Consider the following 20,085-nt stretch of genomic DNA (forward strand, 5'->3'; position numbering starts at 1 on the left):
CCGAAAAACGCATGCGTTTTTTGATTCATTTTTTTAGTGAATCCAATGGCTGGAAGGGCTAAAAAACGGATCGACAATTAACATGCTGCTTCTTTTTTTCTGCAAGAAAAAAAGAAGCAACATGCGCACAGCACTTCTATTTTCTCATAGACTTTCCCGGACAACAAACTGCACAATAAACTGCACCAAAAACGCATCAAAAACGGCATCGTGCGCACAGGGCCTAAGACTATATGTGCATGCTGAGTATTTGGTGCAGAAATTTTCTGCAACAAATCTTCATCTTGCAGAAAAATGCACCAAAAACGAGGTGTGCTTTTGCTGCCTTTTTTGGTGTTTTTGTTACCATGCGATTTGTAAACAATGGGTGGAATCGCTGAAAAACCCAGGAAAAAATGCACGAAGAATTGACATGCTGCAGATTGTTTCATGCACCAAATCTGCAAGGAAAAATAAGCAACATGTGCACAAGACTTCAGAATTCTCATTGCTTATGCTGGTATAATGATAGGCATGCAGTTTTGTGACAAAACGGCACCAAAAAACGCATTATAAAAAGCATAAAAACGCACTGTGCACATGGCCTTACAGGTAGGTTAGTTGCTAACTACCTGCCTGTTGGAGCCGGCGCCGTTCTTCGCAGTTGAATCACCAGCAGGAGTGGTCCAAGACCGCTCTATGCCAGCAAAGAACAGCATCGGGCACAACAGGCAGGTAGTTAGCAACTACCTGTATGTTAGTGCTTAGGCACATTTTTTTTTATTTTGCAAAGTCCTGGATATACCCTTTAAGGCCTCAGTCACACATCAGTATTTTTGCATCAGTGTTTGTGTGCCAAAGCCAGGAGTATAACTTAAGGTGGTGTCACACATAGCGACGCAGTAGCGATCACGACCAGCGATCTGACCTTATCAGGATCGCTGCTGCGTCGTTACATGGTCACTGGTGAGCTGTCAAACAGGCAGATCTCACCAGCGACCAGTGACCAGCCCTCAGCCAGCAGCGACGCGTGGAAGCGTAACTAAGGTAAATATCGGGTAACCAAGGAAAGCACTTCTCTTGGTTACCCGATATTTACCTTAGTTACTAGCGTCCGCCGCTCTCACGCTGCCAGAGCCGGCTCCCTGTTCTCTGCACTCCTAGCCAGAGTACACATCGGGTTAATTACCCGATGTGTACTCCAGCTACGTATGCAGGGAGCCGGCACTGGCAGCATGAGAGCGGGGCGCTAGTAACTAAGGTAAATATCGGGTAACCAAGGAAAGGGCTTCTTGGTTACCCGATGTTTACCTTGGTTACAGCTTACCACAGGCTGCCAGACGCTGGCTCCCTGCTCGCTTCAGTTCGTCGCTCTCTCGCTGTCACACACAGCAATGTGTGCTTCACAGCGGAAGAGCAACATCCAAAAAATGAAACAGGACATTCAGCAACGACCGGCGACCTCACAGTAGGGACCAGGTCGTTGCTGGATGTCACACACAGCGACAGCGACGGGATGTCGCTACTACGTCACAAAAAATGGTGACTTAGCAGCGAAGTCGTTGTCGTCTTCGCTATGTGTGACACCACCTTTACAGTAAAAAGCTATAATTGAAAGATTGACACCTGTTCAATAGACACTCCTGGTTTTAGCTGCGAGCTTGAGCCGAGTGTCATGCGACTGTGACCCGATCCTGCAAGCAGGTCACAGCTGTGAAGCTGAGGGCGGGCGCTGCGGAGGAGAGGGAGGGGTTAATCCCCCCATCTTCTCCATTGTCAGCCTGTGCGTATAGCGCACTGCACTGGGATAACATCCGAGTGCAGTCCGATGTTTCTCTCGCACTCATTTACTTGAATGGGTGCGAGTGTTACGGCTCTCGCAGAAAATCGCAGCATGCTGCTACTTTTCTCGCATCCAGAATCTGGATATGAGAAAAGCTGACTAGCTGCTGTTCCTCATTGACTAGCATTGGTCAGAGTGCAATGCGAGATTTTCTCGCATTGCACTCGTCCGATTTCAACGCTCGTGTGAGTGTATGCTAAGGCCTTAGATCTGGGGTGTGGAACATTTTTTCTGACTGAGGCCATTTGGAAATTTCTACCATAATTCGGGGGCCGAACAAAATAATCAACTTGAAAATTACCCTGCTATGTTTGGTCAAACAATGAACTTACTGTGGTGGCTGGAGCTTCTTCTCTTTGGTCAGGCACAGTCAGACCTCGGGGAGGCTGGCGGCACAGAGAATACTGAGGGAGGCTGGGGGCACAGAACACTTAGGGAGGCTGGGGCCACAGAAAACACTGGGGGAGGCTGGAGCCACAGACAGACCTGGGGGAGGCTGGAGCCTTTGACAGATCGGAGGGAGGCTGGGGCCACAGCCAGACCTGGTGGAAGCTGGGGGCACAGACACACCTGGAGAAGGCTGGAAGCACAGACAGACCTGGGGGAGGCTGGGGACACAGAGAGCACTGAGGTAGGCTGGGGGCACAGAGAGCACTGGGGGGGCACAGAGAGCGCTGTGGGAGGCTGGGGGCACAGAGAGCACTGGGCAAGGCTTGGGGCATAGATAGTGCCTTGGGGAGGCTGGGGGCACAGAGCGCTGGGAGGCACAGAGATCACCTCTAGGAGTCTGGGGGCACAGAGATCGCCTGTGGGAGACTGGGGCACAGAGAGTGCCGTGTTGGGGGGCACAGACAGACCTGGGGGACACTGGGACAGCCGTTCAAATTTTTCACGCCTACCCTGCCCACAAAGTGCATCCTCACGCTGACACTGGCTGGTGTGGGGATATAATCCTTCGGTGTAGCAATTGTAGAATTTAGCATTGAACGCTACATGCGTGGTTTAAAGGGCCGGGAGCCATCAAGACACATCTGCTGCCCAGCATTGTGCTCTCTGGGAATCAAAAGTCATTACGGGCCATGGAATCCCCACAACTGCCTTAGATGCAGTATGATCCCTACTCAGTCCAAACAGTATGATCCCCCACAGCACCTGCAGACTGAACCCACTGACTGACATCGCACCTGATGCTCTGAGTCTTAGTCCTACAGGGTGAATGCTGGAAAAATGAAACACTGTAAAAATATAACTCTCTGTGCTTTTGTGCTGTCCACTCAGTTCGTGGAAAAGATCAGACGTGAAGTACCCCATAGAATATCATAGCTATGAATGTTTTCTGTGAAAATAAAACTTGCACAAAAAAATGGCATCTGAATGAGTCCTTATGAAAAGGATGAAACCTGCTCCAAAAATATCCGTATGTAACACAGAAATTTTACTGCAGATAAGCTGCAGAAACGTCTGCACCTAACATGCAACTACCAATTTGGCAGTGCAGAAAAGCTATGTGTCTCTCATTCTTAGGCCTCTTTGACACGTCCGTGTTTCCGGTACGTGTGACGTCCATTTTCATATGTACCGGAGACACGGACACACGTAGACCCATTAAAATCAATGGGCTTGTTTTCACAAGGACAGAATGACTGTGTTGGGCATATGTGTGTCCGTGTGTTCCACACGTAGACATGTCTGTTTTTCTCCGGTAGCACGGATGTCACACAAGCCTGCACACTGATGTGCTCCGTGTGACATCAGTGTGACACATACCAGAGAAAACACGTGTCTGTGAAATAAAATACTTTTCTATACTCACCTGTCTCCAGCGCTGCTGTCTTCGGTGCTGCTGTCACTTGCTTCCGACCCCCACTCATTATGCTCATTGCATATTCACTGTACCTCGGACCGAAAGTAGCAGCAGCACCGGACACAGCAGCATGGACAGGTAAGTATAGGAGTTCCAGCTGTCAGTGTGCTATGCGGATGTCACACGGATAACACACTGACAGCACACGCTGAACACACACACACGGACACATGCACATACATATGCACTTACACCACGGACCGTGCAAAACGTGTGTCTTGCACGGACGTGTGAAAGAGGCCTTAGGCTGGATTCACATGATCGTATGGCAACGGATATGATATGCTAATGACCCTCTGCTCCCACTGTGCTGCCAGCGTGAGCAGAGTGTCATGCAACTGTGATCGGATCACAGCGGCGAAGGAAAGTGAGGGATTAATCTCCTAATCTCCATTGTCAGCTGATGCAGTTATCGCACTGCACTCGGATGACATGTGTAGACATATGTGTGTGTCTGTGTTCAGTGTATTCATGCATGTGCGCTATGTCTGTTTATGTGCTCAGTGTATCCATGTGTGTCTGCTATGTGTGTATATATGTGTGTGCTATATGTTTGTGTGTGTGTGTGTGTGTGTGTGCAGTGAGGACCTGGAACCCGGAGCATCGCAGGGACAGCATCGGTGACCCATCAATGAACTCTGATGAACCCGTGAAGTCACCATGGTGACACCCACTGTAGCGTGGGTGTCATCAGGATGTCATCAGAGTTCATTGGGAACGCCAATGACCTCCTGGACATCACTGCACACAGACTGCTTGCTGAATACTCACCTGTCCCCGCGATGCTGTCCTCAGCGGTGCTGTACCCAGCACTTTCCCCTCAATTCTCTGGCTATAAGCTCCTCACTGCGGTGAATATTCTATGAATATAATGAGCGGCGATCAGGAGTGGGAGGCAGCAGAGCCGAAGAAAACAGCGCTGGATACAGGTGAATATACAAAATCTTTTTATTTAATCAACCCATGTTTTCTCCGGTACGTGTGACACGTATGCAAGCACAGATGTCACACGTGTGACATACACGTGACAAACGTATGACCGTAACCATGCATGTGACTTGTACCTGATTTAACACGGACGTCTGAAACCGGCCTAAACACTGATGAAAATATGATCCAAAACACTGATGAAAATCCGTCTTTTATTTGTGTGAAAGTTTTTAGCAATGGGGCTTGATGACAGGTTTCTGGGTAGGGGATTGAAACTTGTTTCCTGTGGATAGAATTTCATGTGCATGGTATTATTTTTTTCCCACTGACCCACTTCAGGATCTTTCTGTTAATCCTCCGATCAGCTGACTATCAGCCTGTGTTGCACTTCAAAGCTGCTCAGTTTCTCTAATCCCCTTGCTCTTGAACAAGTTTCTAGGGTGGTAGGGGTAGGTTACTCTTTTTGATGTGCTAGCACACATTGTGCAGATCCTAATTGTAACCACTGCTACTGGTTTAATGCACAAAGTCTATGATGACATTGACGTTGCCACCTAGACTAAACTTCAACTCTTATCTTCTCAGTTCTGGTTTCTTCCTGCTTTGGGTAGGGTGAGGGTTAAGAGGAGTCTGAATAATTGCTGATCAGAGTAAGCTCAGGGTTGATTAAATGCTGCTGAAGACTGCAGTTATGTTGGCAATGACTCAACGCTGAATTGTGCTGCCCTATGCCCTAGTACTCGCTCCTACATGCTTACTTTCATACAATAGATGCTGATCATCTTCTGATGTTGTGTAATATAAAACACTATGCTATATAAAAAGGATATTGTGGGGATGTAGTGTCATTGTTGCATATTTATGGTGAGGATTTTAACAGTAACAATTCTTTTAATTTAAATGAATAGTATTATTAAAACTTTACAGTAAAATGAACCGTTAGGATAGAAATACTATTCTGATTGTGGGGAACATGTTGTAGAGTAGGAGAAGCTGAATAGATTGATATGTTTGTAGGAAATATTCAGTATCATTTCTTGAAATAATTTATCAACCTGGGCTTAGCAGTCAGTCTACATTCACACATTTTGGCTGCTGTTCATTTTTGTTTCATTTTTCTTTAAATTGTAGAAAAACTGTGACTGCAACATATGAATACAGCTTCAAGGTGGCTGTCCTTATGGGTAATTGACAATGTTTCATATATGTGTACATATAGAGATGGCTGTCAATTGTTGATTATGACCATCCACTTTATTGTTAGGTTTTATTCCACAGATAAGTGCTGATTCCTCAAGACCGAACCACAGGAAGAGGCTAGGCACCACCTAAGGCTGGAGTCACACTTGCGTATGACTCACACGAGTGCAATGTGAGAAAATCTCGCATTGCAATCGACCCCATGTAAGACAATGCTGCAGCTCAAATCTGCACGTTTTTCCTCAGCCGTAAACGGACTGAGGAAAAAATTGCAGCATGCTGCAATTGTCTGCGAGAGCTGTGTCACTCGCACCCATACAAGTGTATGGGTGCGAGAGAAACATCAGACTGCACTTAGATGTTATCCCAGTGCAGTGCGATATACACACAGGCTGACAATAGAGGAAATGGGGAGATTTAACCCCTCCCTTTCCTCCGCAGCGCCCACCCTCAGCTTCACAGCTATGACCCGATCACAAGAATGTGTCAAAATTGCATGATACTCAGCTCAGGCTCGCAGCAGAGCCTGAGCCAGGAGTCATTAGCATATTGCATCCGTTACTCTCGCATCTGATGCCATACGCAAATGTGACTCCAGCCTTACTATGGAAGAGGGATACTATGTGCCATGCACTAAAATAGAGTATGACCAAAAACAATGAGTGCTGGTACACAAAAGGCACCAAAGTATCCTATGCATAAAATATAAATAAAAGTCATGGACCTATGTTGTGCAAAAAATGCATATACATTTCTTTATTAACAGTGGCAAAACAAAGACACACTTAAGATCATTTAAAAATTGAGCAATAGCTCATACATAAACAGCTTCCATCCCAAAGTACCCAATTTAAGACAATATGGAGTGCACTACAATATAAGTCCCTGTTTAAGGCCTCTTTCACATGTTCGTGAAAAACCATGCATGTTTTTCCACGGACGTGTCAGAGGTGCGTTTTGCCCTCCGTGAGCCGTGTTTATGGCCTACGTGTGTTCTCCGCGTGTTATCCGTGATAACACACGGAGAACGGAAACTTTCTACTCACCTGTCCCTGGCTTCGCTGTCCGTGGTGCTGATCTTCGGTCTCCGGTCCTGCCGACTCTCCGCTGCTGCTGCTTCCGGCCGCAGTGAAGTGAATATGCAATGAGCATAATGAGCGGCGGTCGGAACCAAGTGACAGCAGCGGCAGAGCCTGCAGGGCTGCAGAAGGTGAGTAATGTTTTGGTTTTTTTTCTCGCAGACACATGTGATTTCTCTGGTGCATGTCACACGAAATACATCCGTGTGGTCCGTTTGCGTTCCGTGTGACCCTTTGGCGTTCCGTGTGACACCCGTGATGCCGGAGAGAAAACGGACATGTTGCCGTGAGAAACACACGTATGTTCGGAACGGACACACGTTCCGTGCGTAAATACATACGTGTGTCTAATTCCATTTGAAAACATAGGTCTACGTGTGTACGTGTCTCTGGTACGTGAGGAAACGCACCAGACACGTACCGGAGGCACGTACGCGTGAAAGAGGCTTTACGCTATGTGCGCACGTTGCGTACTAGCCCTGCAGAAATTTCTGCAGCGATCGGAAGAGCACACGTGCGCTTCAAATCGCTGCAGAAAATGTCCATAGAGAAAAAAAAAAAGCCGATTCCATACGCTCTGCCTGCAGCTCCTGCCATAGACAGAGCAGGAGCTGCCGGCAAAGCGCACGGAAGAAGTGACATGCCACTTCTTAGAACGCGCGCTTCGGGCAGCAGCCGAAGCGCTGCGCTCTAATACGCCACGTGCGCACGGCTCCTGCATAATCTCCATAGATTATGCAGGGGACGCAGGACGCATGCAGTTACGCTGCGCTACAAAGCGCAGCGTAACTGCATGTAATTACGCTACGTGCGCACATAGCCATAGACAACATGGGTAGAAAAACAATTCTGATCAATTGAATATTTGTAACACATTAACCAAATAGTAAACATTCATATACATACAATGGTTACTATGTTAATCACCTTATCTCAATGGTACACTCATGACAATGATAATATGACCACTAGTCATGATATCTCTGCGCGGGGTATATGAACTCCAATATATGGCAGTAATGGGGAACTTCTCACATAGCGAGATCGCTGCTGAGTCACGTTTTTTGTAATGCACTAGTGACCTCATTAGCGATCTCGCTGTGTGTGACACTGAGCAGCGATCTGGCCCCTAATGTGAAATCGCTGCTCGTTACACATGGCTCTGGTTCATTTTTTGGACGTTGCTCTCCTGCTGTGAAGCACACATCGCTGTGTTTGACAGCGAGAGAACAACGATCTGAATGTGCAGGGAGCCGACTTCTGGCAGCCTGCGGTAAGCTGTAACCAAGGTAAATATCGGGTAACCAAGCGAAGTGCTTTGCTTGGTTACCCGATATTTACCTTGGTTACTAGCGTCCGCTGCTCTCAGGCTGCCAGTGCTGGCACCCTGCTCCCTGCACACGTAGCCAGAGTACACATCGGGTAAATAAGCAAAGTGGTCTGCCTGTAGCACCGGGGAGCTGGAGAGGGCACCCTTTAGGGTCCAGACCAGAAGGCTGTCTCGCAGTCCACTGTCCAATTGACTGTAGAGGACAGCTTCTTCTTGGTGAAGTCCGTCAGGGGCTTTGCCAGGCTACTATAGTGTGGAACAAACTTCCTATAGTACCCCGCGGTCCCCAAGAAGGACATCACCTGCTTCTTGGTCCTGGGGATGAGCCAGGATGTGATGGCCTCCACTTTCCCAGGCTCTGGCTTCAGAGCTCCCTCGCCTACCTGGTGACCTAGGTAGAGGACCTCACTCATGGCCAGCTGACACTTCCCCGGCTTGATGGTCAAACCTGCCTGGTGGATCCACCTGAGCACCTGTGCTAGATGCTTTAGGTGATCCTCCCAGGTGGGACTGAAGATGGCGATGTCATCCAGGTACACGGCCGCGTACCCTTCAAGTCCCTTGAGCAGGGTGTTGACCATCCGCTGGAAAGTGGCAGGGGCATTCTTCATTCCGAATGGCATCATCGTGGACTCGTACAGTCCAAATGGGGTAATAAAGGCAGAGCGTTCCCTGGCCTCGCGAGTCAGGGGGATCTGCCAATATCCCCGGCTCAGATCCATGATGGTCAGGTACTGAGCCCCAGCCAACTGATCGAGCAGGTCATCGATGCGTGGCATTGGGTACGCATCGGCGACCGTGACAGCATTGAGCCCCCTGTAGTCCACGCAGAACCGAGTGGTTCGGTCTTTCTTAGGGACGAGGACTACAGGCAAGGCCCAAGCACTGTTGGATGCCTGGATCACCCCCAGCTTCAGCATCTCGTCAATCTCCTGACGCATGTGCTGCTGCACCTCCAGGGAGACCCGATATGCTGAACGCTGGATCGGGGGATGATTCCCCGTGTCCACATGATGGACGGCCAACTCAGTCCTTCCGGGCCGGTTGGTAAACAACTCCCAGAAGGGGTGTAGGGTGGCCCACAGTTGGGACCGTTGGTCCTCCAAAAGCTGGTGGTCAACCTACACATCCTCAATGGATCCACCTGCCCTAACCTGGGCGAGCATATCGAAGAGGGTTTCCGCCTTTCCCTTTTCGGGCAGGTTGCACACGGGGAGTGCACATGCCTCCCGCTCATGATGTGCCTTCATCATATTCACATGGAAGGCCTTCCGCCTTCCATGCGGAGGGTCCAGGGTGACCAGGTACGTTACAGGGTTGAGCTGTTGGTACACGAGGTATGGGCCTTCCCAGGCTGCCTGAAGCTTATCCTGTGGTATGGGGACCAGTACCCACACCTTTTGACCCACTTGGTAGGTCCTCTCACAAGCATTCTGGTCGTACCAACGCTTCTGATCGGCCTGGGCTTGAGCCATATTGTCGTGCACCAGCTGCGTCAAGGCCTGCATTTTGTCCCGGAAGCGCACGACATACTCGATGACCGACACTCCAGGGGTGGCCAAATCTCCTTCCCAAACCTCTTTCACAAGAGCCAGGGGGCCCCGCACACGTCGCCCGTACAGGAGCTCAAAAGGTGAGAATCCCGTTGAGGCCTGTGGAACCTCTCGATAAGCAAATAACAGGTGGGGGAGATACTACTCCCAGTCACGCCCATGAGAGTCGACCAACATCTTAAGCATCTGCTTTAAGGTGCCATTGAACCGCTCGCACAGGCCATTAGTCTGTGGGTGGTACGGGCTGGTCACCAGATGTTGCACCTGGATTTGCTTAAAGAGGGACACCATCAGCTGTGACATGAATTGGGTCCCCCGGTCAGTGAGCATTTCCTGGGGAAAACCCATTCAGAAGAAAATCTCCAGCAATGCGGTGGCCACCTTGTCGGCCCGAATGGACGACAAGGCTACCGCTTTAGGGTACCGGGTGGTATAATCTACTACCATCAGTATGAAGCGTTTCCCGGAGCTGCTGGGGATGGCCAGCGGGCCGACCAGATCCACAACCACCCTCCTGAAAGGCTCATCAATGATGGGCAAAAATACCAGTGGGGCTTTGGGGCGTGGCCCCGCCTTCCCCACTCTCTGACAGGTGTCACATGAACGGCAGTAGGCAACCACATCGGCCCCAATCTTTGGGCAGTAGAAATGCTGGGTTAACCTGGCCTTGGTCTTAGCGATTCCTAGGTGTCCGGCCATCGGAATCTCATGTGCAATCAGCAACAACTCCGTCTGGAATGGTTAGGGTACCACCAACTGTCGGTCCCTGCGCCACGCCTCTGGTGAACCCTGCTGGACCATGACTTGGTACAGCCGTCCTTGGTCCCAGACCACTTGCTCTGGGTCCGAGTCCGAGGGAGGCTGTGCTGCCTGCTCCTTAAGAGCTTTCAGGCTGTCGTCATCTTCTAATGCTGCCTGAAACCCCTGACTAGATGTGGCCAGAATCGAGGAGACTGCCACGTCTTTAGTGAGTACCCCGGGACCTGTGTCCTGGCCTCCGCCTGACTCGGCTGCCACTTGGTCAGAAGGGGAAGAGCTATCGGACCTCCGGGAGGCCCCTTGGGTTCCAGCACTCCCACTGCGGGTGACAGCGGCAGCGACCGCTGTTACCGTGGGTCGTGCCTGCTTTTCCTCCGTTCCTGACCAAGTCGCCGGTTCAGGCAGACCTACCTGGCTTTCTGACACCCCGGTTTTGGGTGAACCCTGCACCGAGATCTTACTTGGGAACACTTCCACTCCTGGGCCAGCCCCAATCTTACCTGCCTGTCCCCCCCCTGCAGCAGCAGAACCCCGCTGTGAAATCTCTGGAGACCCCGCATTTGCTGTGGTAGCCCCCACCTCACGCACTGGCTCTCTCCCTTCAGTATCCTGCTCTCGGCTTATCCCTGCAGAGGGCAACAGATCCCAGCTCACTGGCTGATCACTTGTAAAGGCATTGTCACACCTTTCTCTGACCCCCTCCCCTGTCACAGCTGCAGCTGTGTGTGTGTGTGGTGTCAGTGTAAGCACATGTACAGATAACACATCAACATCGCCAGGGGGTATGTCAGTACTGGCTGAAAGATCAGCCCTTGGGGATTCGGGGGCCTCAAACTGGGAGGTTATCCGCCCCAAATCTGTCCCAAGTAACACTTTGGCGGGAATCCTATCAGTTATTCCCACCTCCCTCACCCCTCGTCCTGCGCCCCAATCCAAATAAACTTTGGCGACGAGCAGAGCCAGTTCAATGCCTCCAATCCTGGAGACAGCGACGTTTTTTCTGGGTACCAAGTCTTGGGGGGGACACCATCTCAGGCCGTACCAGAGTCATCTCAGCGGCGATGTCTTGCAGTCCCATGGTCATAAACCGGCCGACTGTGACGGGTTGGAAATTGTCCAGGGACCTACCACCACCCCCACCCACACACATCACCATGGGCGGCCTTTGGGACGGAGACGGGGCCAGGGCCTTGGGGCGCTGAGTGCACATGGCCTTGAAGTGTCCAGTTTGGTTGCACTGGTGGCACCGTCTTGGTTCTGCCACTGGCCTGGAGAGGGGAGTCGAGGGGGACAGTCTAGGGGCAGGTGGGGCAGTCACAGGATTCATCTTACCCCCTCTACATTTGCTGCTGGCGGCCGCTCTCTTGGCCTTAGGGGCCCGATTGTTGGTGTAGTCATCCGCCAGGGCAGCTGTAGCAGTGGACCCCTTTGGCTTCTGGTCTCGGATGAACTGGCAGAGATCCTTAGGGCAGTTCCACAAGAGTTGCTCCGTGATGAACAAATCCAGGATCTCCGGTCCTGTGGTAAGTTGCAGGCCTTGGGTCCAGTGGTCGGCAGCTCTGGCAAGGGCCCGCCGGTGGTCAGCCCAGGTGTCCTTTCGTCCCTTCTGCAGGCTCCGGAACTTCTTGCGGTAGGACTCCGGAGTAAGGTAGTACTGTTGGATCAGGGCCCGCTTGATGGTGTTATAGCCCTGATCTGCCTCAGCAGGCAAGTCCCCAAGGATATCCAGGGCCTTACCCCTTAACGGGTGGTCAGGTACTTGGTTTAGTGATCCTTGTCCAGATGGTGCTGCAGGCTTGTCCGTTCAAAGGCCGTCAGAAAAGAGTCCAAGTCTCCATCCTTCTCCAGTACAGGGAAGTCCTCAACACGGAATTTTGGAGGCTTGGTGTCTCGCTCCGCAGCCTGACACCCATGCTCTGCCATGAGCATTTTGTAGGTGTTCTGGTCTCCAGCTGTAAGACTAGCCACAGCAGCTTGAAGGAGGGCCTCCGAACCTCTCAGGCTGGAGGGATTGGCAAGTGGTGATCGCAGAGCCAGGTGATGAGCGACCCGCTGCAGAGCCTGGTGATTCACTGTCCACTGCAGAGTGGAGGACTGGCATCTGGCTCCTTGAGGACCATTGGGTGGGCTCCTCCTCGCCGCGTCCATAATTGCCAGGCTGTGCACTGTCCTCTGCAGAGCGGCTCTCAGGCGTCGGGTTCCTGGAGGACTCGTGGACAACCTCCTCATCGCTGCACACAACACCATCCGCCACCTCTTCGGCTCCGGCTATAGCATTGGCCAGTTGCATAGCTATGCGGCCCCTGGTGCCCTCAGCCATTCTTGCAGACTTTGATCACTGACACAGAACTGCCACCTGATGCCTCCACACACCTTACAGTATCTGCACTCTGACACTCTAGTGTTGAGCTGGTCTTAAGGCCCTGTCACACACAGAGATAAATCTGCGGCAGATCTGTGGTTGCAGTGAAATTGTGGACAATCAGTGCCAGGTTTGTGGCTGTGTACAAATGGAACAATATGTCCATGATTTCACTGCAACCACAGATCTGCCAAAGATTTATCTCTGTGTGTGACAGGGCCTTTAAGACTCCAGCAGCCACAGCTATGACTGGCAGTCTTTAGTGTCTGGGAGTATGGGTCTCACACTCACACACACTATTACACGATCCCACCGCTGCCACGAATATGTCACGAAATGGGGGAGGAAGTGGAAGTTACACCCCCCCTTTTCCACCTCACAGAGCACGTGACGCGCTCTCTAGCGCCCCTCTTATAGTCAGGCCAATTATGGAATTGCCGACAATAAGCAAGGAGGCCGCTATTCTACTATGCCGATGATTGAAGGGTTCCCGGTGAGAGTAAGGTATATATTCCCCTGACCTCTGCGGACGGAATATATCTAAGCCTCCCCAGATCTCACTGGTTGCCCCTCAGTCATCCTTGGCATAAACGTGCTGCCACCAATCGATTACGATAACTATTACGCCGAGCACACAGACGTGGAATTCAGGATCGAGATAACACAACAGCCCAAGATTAAATTATATATTTTAATCGCCCTAATGGCACACTAGAAACTACAATATATACAATATGGAATTTATAGAATATATATACAGTATATAGGTCAGAGTACATCTACAGATAAGACGGGGTTACAACAGAGTCAGATCAAGCAGTTACCTTATGCGTCTGGCCACAGGGAGGGTGCCGTTCGACCAGGGTTTCATGGACTTCCTCACATGTGTATAGTACGCATGGCCCCCGAGCAAAGACAATGTGCAGATCCCTGCACCTACTTTTATCTGTTGTGTCTCGGGCTCATATGGCCCTCCCTCGTGACATCCCCCTGCTGCTGGCTGAGAATAATCTAACGTTATATTTCCCAGCATAACTTGGCCCCTGAGCTACTCACACGGACGATATGACCCAAATATGAGGGTCCTGCGGGCTTCCTGTGGCCAGTTATTAATTATGGAGGGCTATGCACATTATACAGTTTTGCCGAAATATATGTTACGTGCGTCTGGCCCTCAGGAATATGAAAATGTGCCTGTCTTGTCTGTGGGGGCGAGGTACCCCCCAATATCGAAACTCTACTGACGGTTCCAAATTGTCTGGAGGGGACCTTTAAAGTTAGGCTATGAACCTGGAGCTTCCCTCCCACCTCCTGTGTAGGACAATTCACTCCGCAGGGGGTGTGCTGGATGAAGGGCTGTCCTAATTGATTTTGACACCTTGTGTTTTACATTTGCTGGGTCTTCCTTTCCCTTACTGTTCTCAGGCTCAACTAGCTCATCTAATTTCCTCAAGTTAATTAGCATACTGATTGAAGCCTCCTTAGGCCTTAAGACCCAGTCATACACAACGAGATACCATGGTCGTACCTTGACAAGATGGCGGCTATAGGAATATGGCTTAATAGATCAGAATGTATCCCTATTTCCTCACAGGAGGTTTCTACCTCCTCTATTCTGGAGGTAAACTCCATTTTCAGCGTATGGAGCTCTTTTTTTGTATGAGTGCTCCAGCCTTGCTATATATCCCTCCAGGTCATCTTTGGTGGGCAGTGTTTTGAGGAGATTACTGAGTTCAGCAGGAGAGAGCTTATCTCCACCTCCGGATTTATCCCCCCGGGGTTTCACACGCTCACCGGTGGTTTCCTCCAAGGCTGACATCTCTCCCTGGGACGTGCGTCCTGCAGCAGTAGCAGCAGCAGCCGGCGCCATCTTGCCTCGTGTCTGTCTGGGCGGCAGGGGCGTTTCAGAGCTCAGGAAACGCTCCATATGCGGCTGGGTTCTTACAGTGGCGGTACCGGGACCAGAGGGCTTCCTAGCTCTGCCCATGAGATGATATCACGGCTGGGGATAAGGTAAGTCGGTCTTTGGGACGGAATTGAGAGAGAGCCCGTTCTCACAGCATCTCACTCGGTCATCAGCAAGCTCCACCCCCCGGCTAGTTTCACATTTAAGCCTGGGACTAATGTGATCCTCACATGACACTCGGCTCGCGCTGGCAGCACAGCAGGAGCCGAGTGTCATGCGAATGTCACTGCGACTGATCATGTGATCGGACCTCAGCTGCGGGGAACGGGCCGGCACTGAGGAGGGGCGGGCCGGCACAGATGAGGAGAGGGAGGGATTTATCTCCCTCTCTCCTCCGTAGCCGGCTATTGCCATTCTCGCACTGCATTCGCGGTACACCGGTGTACCGCGAATGCAGTGTGATCTTTCTCTCGCCCCTCATACTTGAATGGGTGCGAGAGAAAGAGTCTCGCATTACAATCGCAGCATGCTGCGATTGTTTTCTTGGTCCGATTGGGGCTGAGAAAATAATTGCTCATGGGTGCTGACACATAGGCTAATATTGGTCCGAGTGGAAAGCAATATTTTATCGCACTCCACTCAGTCCGATTTTCATGCCGTGTGTCTTAGGCCTTATCTTGGGCTATGTGCAGACACTTACCCTGTGGGTTTACGTCTAAAGCTGCTTTCACACTACGTTTTTTTAACATGCATCCTGAACATCTTTTTGAGAGTGGATCCAGTGCAAATGCGTTTTAATTTCAATGCATTTGCAATAGACGCGCGTTAACATGTGTTGACATGCGTTTGCGTGTGTTATAGTGAGGATCCAGCGTCCAAATACTTTTTGACACTGGATCCTCACTATACTGCACGCAAACGCATGTTAACGCTGGCATGCTGATAGGATCCTGTTGGGCAGAAACCAGCCTGACATGATCAGAGTCTCACTCTCTCTCTGTCGGTCTCTCTGTCTGTCGGTCTCTCTCTGTCAGTCGGTCTCTCTCTCTCTCTCTCTCTCTCCCTCTCTCTCTCTCCCTCTCTCTCTCTCTGTCGGTCTCTATCTCTCTCTGTCGGTCACTCCCTCTCTCATAGTCACCAATCACTGACTGATCACCGCCGCGGCGCTCCACAGCTGTCACACTGGTCTGGCGGCTTCTCTTTTGAAAATGCCGGCCACTCATTATTCCATCTCATATTCCCTGCTTCCCCCGCCCACCGGCGCCTATGATTATTTGCAGTTAGACACGCCCCCACGCTGAGTGACAGCTGTTTCACTGCAACCAATCACAGCCGCCGGTGGGCGGGTCTATATCGTGCAGTACAATAAATAAATAAATAATTTAAAAAAAATGGCGTGCGGTTCCCCCAATTTTGATACCAGCCAACTTAAAGCCACACGGATGAAGGCTGGTATTCTCAGGATGGGGAGCCCCATGTTATGGGGAGCCCCCTAGCCTAAAAATATCAGCCAGAAGCCGCCCGGAATTGCCGCATCCATTAGATGCGACAGTCCCGGGACTCTACCCGGCTCATCCCGAATTGCCCTGGTGCGGTGGCAATTGGGGTAATAAGGAGTTAATGGCAGCCCATAGCCCATACGTCCTAGGTTAATCATGGCAGGCGTCTATGAGACATCCCCGATGATTAACCTGTAAGTGAAAGTAAATAAACACAAACACCAAAAAATCCTTTATTTGGAATAAAAGACAAAAAAACCCACCCTCTTTCACCACTTTATTAAAATGACCAAATACCCCTCCAGGTCCGTCTTAATCCACACGAGGTCCCAAGATGCTTCCAGCTCTGCTACATCGGAAGCTGACAGGAGCGGCTGTAGAACACCGCCGCTCACTGTGAGTTCCACAGAGCAACTGAAGTGAATCACGCTGTCAGCGGTGATGTCACTCAGGTAGTGCCGGCGTGTGTGAGGTGGTGATGGGGACGGCAGTGTTTGCGTGTGTGCTGTGATGATGGGGATGGTGGTGCCTGCGTGTGTGGTGATGATGGGGATGGTAGTGCGTGCGTTTGGGGGTTGATGATGGGGGCGGTAGTGTCTCTCTCTTTCTCTCTCTTTTTTTCTCTCTCTTTTTCTTGCTCTTTTTCTCTCATTTTTTTCTCTTCTTTTTTCTCTCTCTTTTTTCTCTCTTTTTTCTCTCTTTCTCAAATTCAAATTCAAATACAGTATGCTTTATTGGCAGGACCAAAATACAATTAGTGTTGCCAAAGCAAGAGAAATACAGTAAGTGTGGTGGGAGTGGATCAGGGTTATGGGGAGTTGGGGGCACAATTTGGGCTCTGAAAGTCCTTTTAGGGGCGTTATGTTCCTCTCAGCTTATGACAAGTGGCGACTTATTGGGCAGCGATCTCCACCATTGATTCCTCTTCCCCCAGTAGGATGCGGAGTTTCATCTCCTCGTTCATGGATGGAAAGTCCGGGGTATGAGTGGTAAGTTTCTGGAAGTGGGAGGCCCTCACTGCTGAGTATTTGTTGCAGTACAGCAGGAAATGCGCCTCGTCCTCCAGAGCCCCCTGCTGGCAGTGCTGGCACAGTCTGTTCTCCCGTGGCTTGTCGGTGCTGCCCTGTTTCCACCTCTAGGCTGTGGGCACTCAGTCTGTATAGACTCGGGGTCTGCCTGTATTTGGGGTGGCGTAACCTTTCCAGATATGGGGCCAGATTGTAGTCCCTCCGCAGTGACTGGTAGATGGTGAGTTTCTGGGAGTTCTCTAATTCACTCTTCCAGTCCTCTATGTATTGCATCTTGCAGCTCTCTGAGATCTCTTTTATTTGGGCTTTTGTCAGGGTGTGTTGCTGACTTTGGCTGTACTGGCTGCCGGGGTTTATCACTTGCTCTGGGCTCTGGCTCAGCAGGGCTTTATGATGGTAGGAGCTGGGGTTGCTGTTCTGTATGTGTGCCTGGTGTGATAGCGCCCTGTTGTGTATACTGAACCATAACGGGAATCGGCCCAGCTCTACCCGACAGGCTATGGTTGAGGTGCTGCGATGGACTTGGAGGAGATATTTACAGAACTCCATGTGGAAGACTTCGACTGGGCTGGAATCCCACTTTGTGTGATCTGGATAGGTCACTGGGCCCCATACTTCGCTGCCATACAGCAGTATAGGGGTGATGACGCTGTCAAATATCTTGAGCCAGACTCTCACAGGTGTTTTGAGGTGGTACAATTGTCTTCTGATGGCATAGAAGGTTCTGCACGCTTTTCCTTTCAGGGCTTCTCCTGCTTGCTTGAGGCTCCCGTTATTGCTTAGCTCCAGACCGAGGTAGGTATAGTTGCTGGTCTTCTCCAGCATGGAGCCATTTAATGTGAAGGAGGGAGTGGGTATTTTATTCTGGTTCCTCTTCTGAAACACCATGACTTTGGTCTTCTTTTGGTTTATGGGAAATGCCCATTTGGTGCTGAATGTTTCCAGTACTGCCAGGCTATCTTGGGAGGCCTCTTTCGGTTGGGGAGAGTAGCAGGAGGTCGTCTGCGTAAAGCAGGCACGTCACCTCTCAGTCATGCAGACTGAGGCCTGGAGTGGGGGAGGACTCTAGAGCTGCTGCTAGTCCATTTATATAGATGTTGAATAGAGTTGAGCTCAGGCTGCAGCCCTGTCTGACCCCACGGCCCTGTCAGAAGAAAGACGTCCTCTTCCCGTTCACCTTCACGCTGCACCAGTTCTCAGTGTATGAGCTCTTGATCACGTCGTAGGTTCTGCCACCTATTCCGCTGTCCAGAGGTTTCAGGAACAGGCCAGGGTGCCACACTGAGTCAAATGCCTTTTTGAAGTCCGCGAACCATGCAAATATTTTCCCCTGGTTTTTGCTGTGGATGTGGGTCTTGATGAGGCTGTGCAGGGTGTAGATGTGATTTATGGTGGGGTGGTTTGGCATGAACCCACCTTGGCTTCTGCTGAGGATGTCACCCTGGGTGAGGAAGGCGATAATCCTTTTATTAATGATGCTGTTAAACAGTTTTCCCAGAATGCTGTTGACACAGATCCCTCTGTAGTTTGCTGGATCATGTCGGTCTCCATTCTCGTAGATGGGTGTTATTAGACCTTGATTCCAGGTTTGAGGGAAGTAGCCGACACTCAGGACATGGATGAATAGTTTTGCCAGTGCTGCATGAATGTCTGGGGAACTGTATTTGATCATCTCTGGCAGGATGCCGTCACTGCCTCTGGCCTTCTTACATTTTAGCAGTTTGATTCTGTCTTTAATTTCCAGCACACTGATTGGTATGTCCAGATGATTTTGGAAGTCTTTGATTGTCTCCTTCATGTCTTTCAGTTTAGTCATTAGATGAAGATGTTCTGGGGTTAGGTCTTCTTCTGGAATATTCTTGTAGAGGCCCTTGAAGTAGCTGTACCAGATGTTGCCATTTTGAATGTAGAGGGTGCTTTGCTTGGGATTTGTACCAATATGGCTCCATGTCTCCCAGCATGAGTTGTCCTAGAGGGAGTCTTCGAGCTGCTGTAGTTTGTGGGAGATGTGCTTTTGTTTTTTCTCTTTGAGGGTTCGCTTGTATTGCCTCTGTAGGGTGTCATGGACCGCTCATAGCTCCTTGTTGTCGCGGTCTCTGTTTTTTATTTGAGGCTACCCTTAGGGGTACTTTGCATGCTGCGCCATCGCAGGTGCAATGCCGGTGGGGTCAAATCGATATACGATTAACGAGCGCAAAAACGTCGATGTCAAGCGCGATAGTCCCCGCCCCCGTCACAGTAGCGATATCTTGTGATTGCTGGCGTAGCGAACATTATCGCTACTGCAGCTTCACACGCATTCACCTGCCCTGCGACGTCGCTCTGGCTGGCGATACGCCTCCTTCCTAAGCGACAGCGACGTCACACGGCAGGCAGCCAATAGCAGCGGAGGGGCGGAGATGAACAGGATGTAAACATCCCGCCCACCTCCTTGCTTCTGCATTGCAGCCGGGACGCAGGTAGGAGATGTTCCTCGCTCCTGCGGCTTCACACACAGCCATGTGTGCAGCCGCAGGAACGAGAAACAACATCGCACCTGTCGCTGCACCGGCATTATGGAAATGTTGGACCCTACACCGATAATATGATAACGACGCTTTTGCGCTTGTTAATCGTATCAAAAAGGATTTGCACAATACGATATCGACTGCGACGCCGGATGTGCGTCACTTTCGATTTGACCCCACCGGCATCGCACCTGCGATGTCGTAGTGTGCAAAGTACCCCTTAGGGAGTTGCGCAGTGCCTTGTAT

General features: G+C 50.6%; 1 protein-coding gene across 1 annotated transcript in view; it reads left to right on the forward strand.

Moving 5' to 3' along the window:
* RNF212B (ring finger protein 212B) overlaps positions 1-20,085 on the forward strand; it is a 111,686-nt gene that overhangs the window by 11,666 nt on the left and 79,935 nt on the right. The window lies entirely within an intron of this gene.

This window comes from Anomaloglossus baeobatrachus, chromosome 1 (assembly GCF_048569485.1).
Source record: "Anomaloglossus baeobatrachus isolate aAnoBae1 chromosome 1, aAnoBae1.hap1, whole genome shotgun sequence".
NCBI lineage: Eukaryota > Metazoa > Chordata > Amphibia > Anura > Aromobatidae > Anomaloglossus > Anomaloglossus baeobatrachus.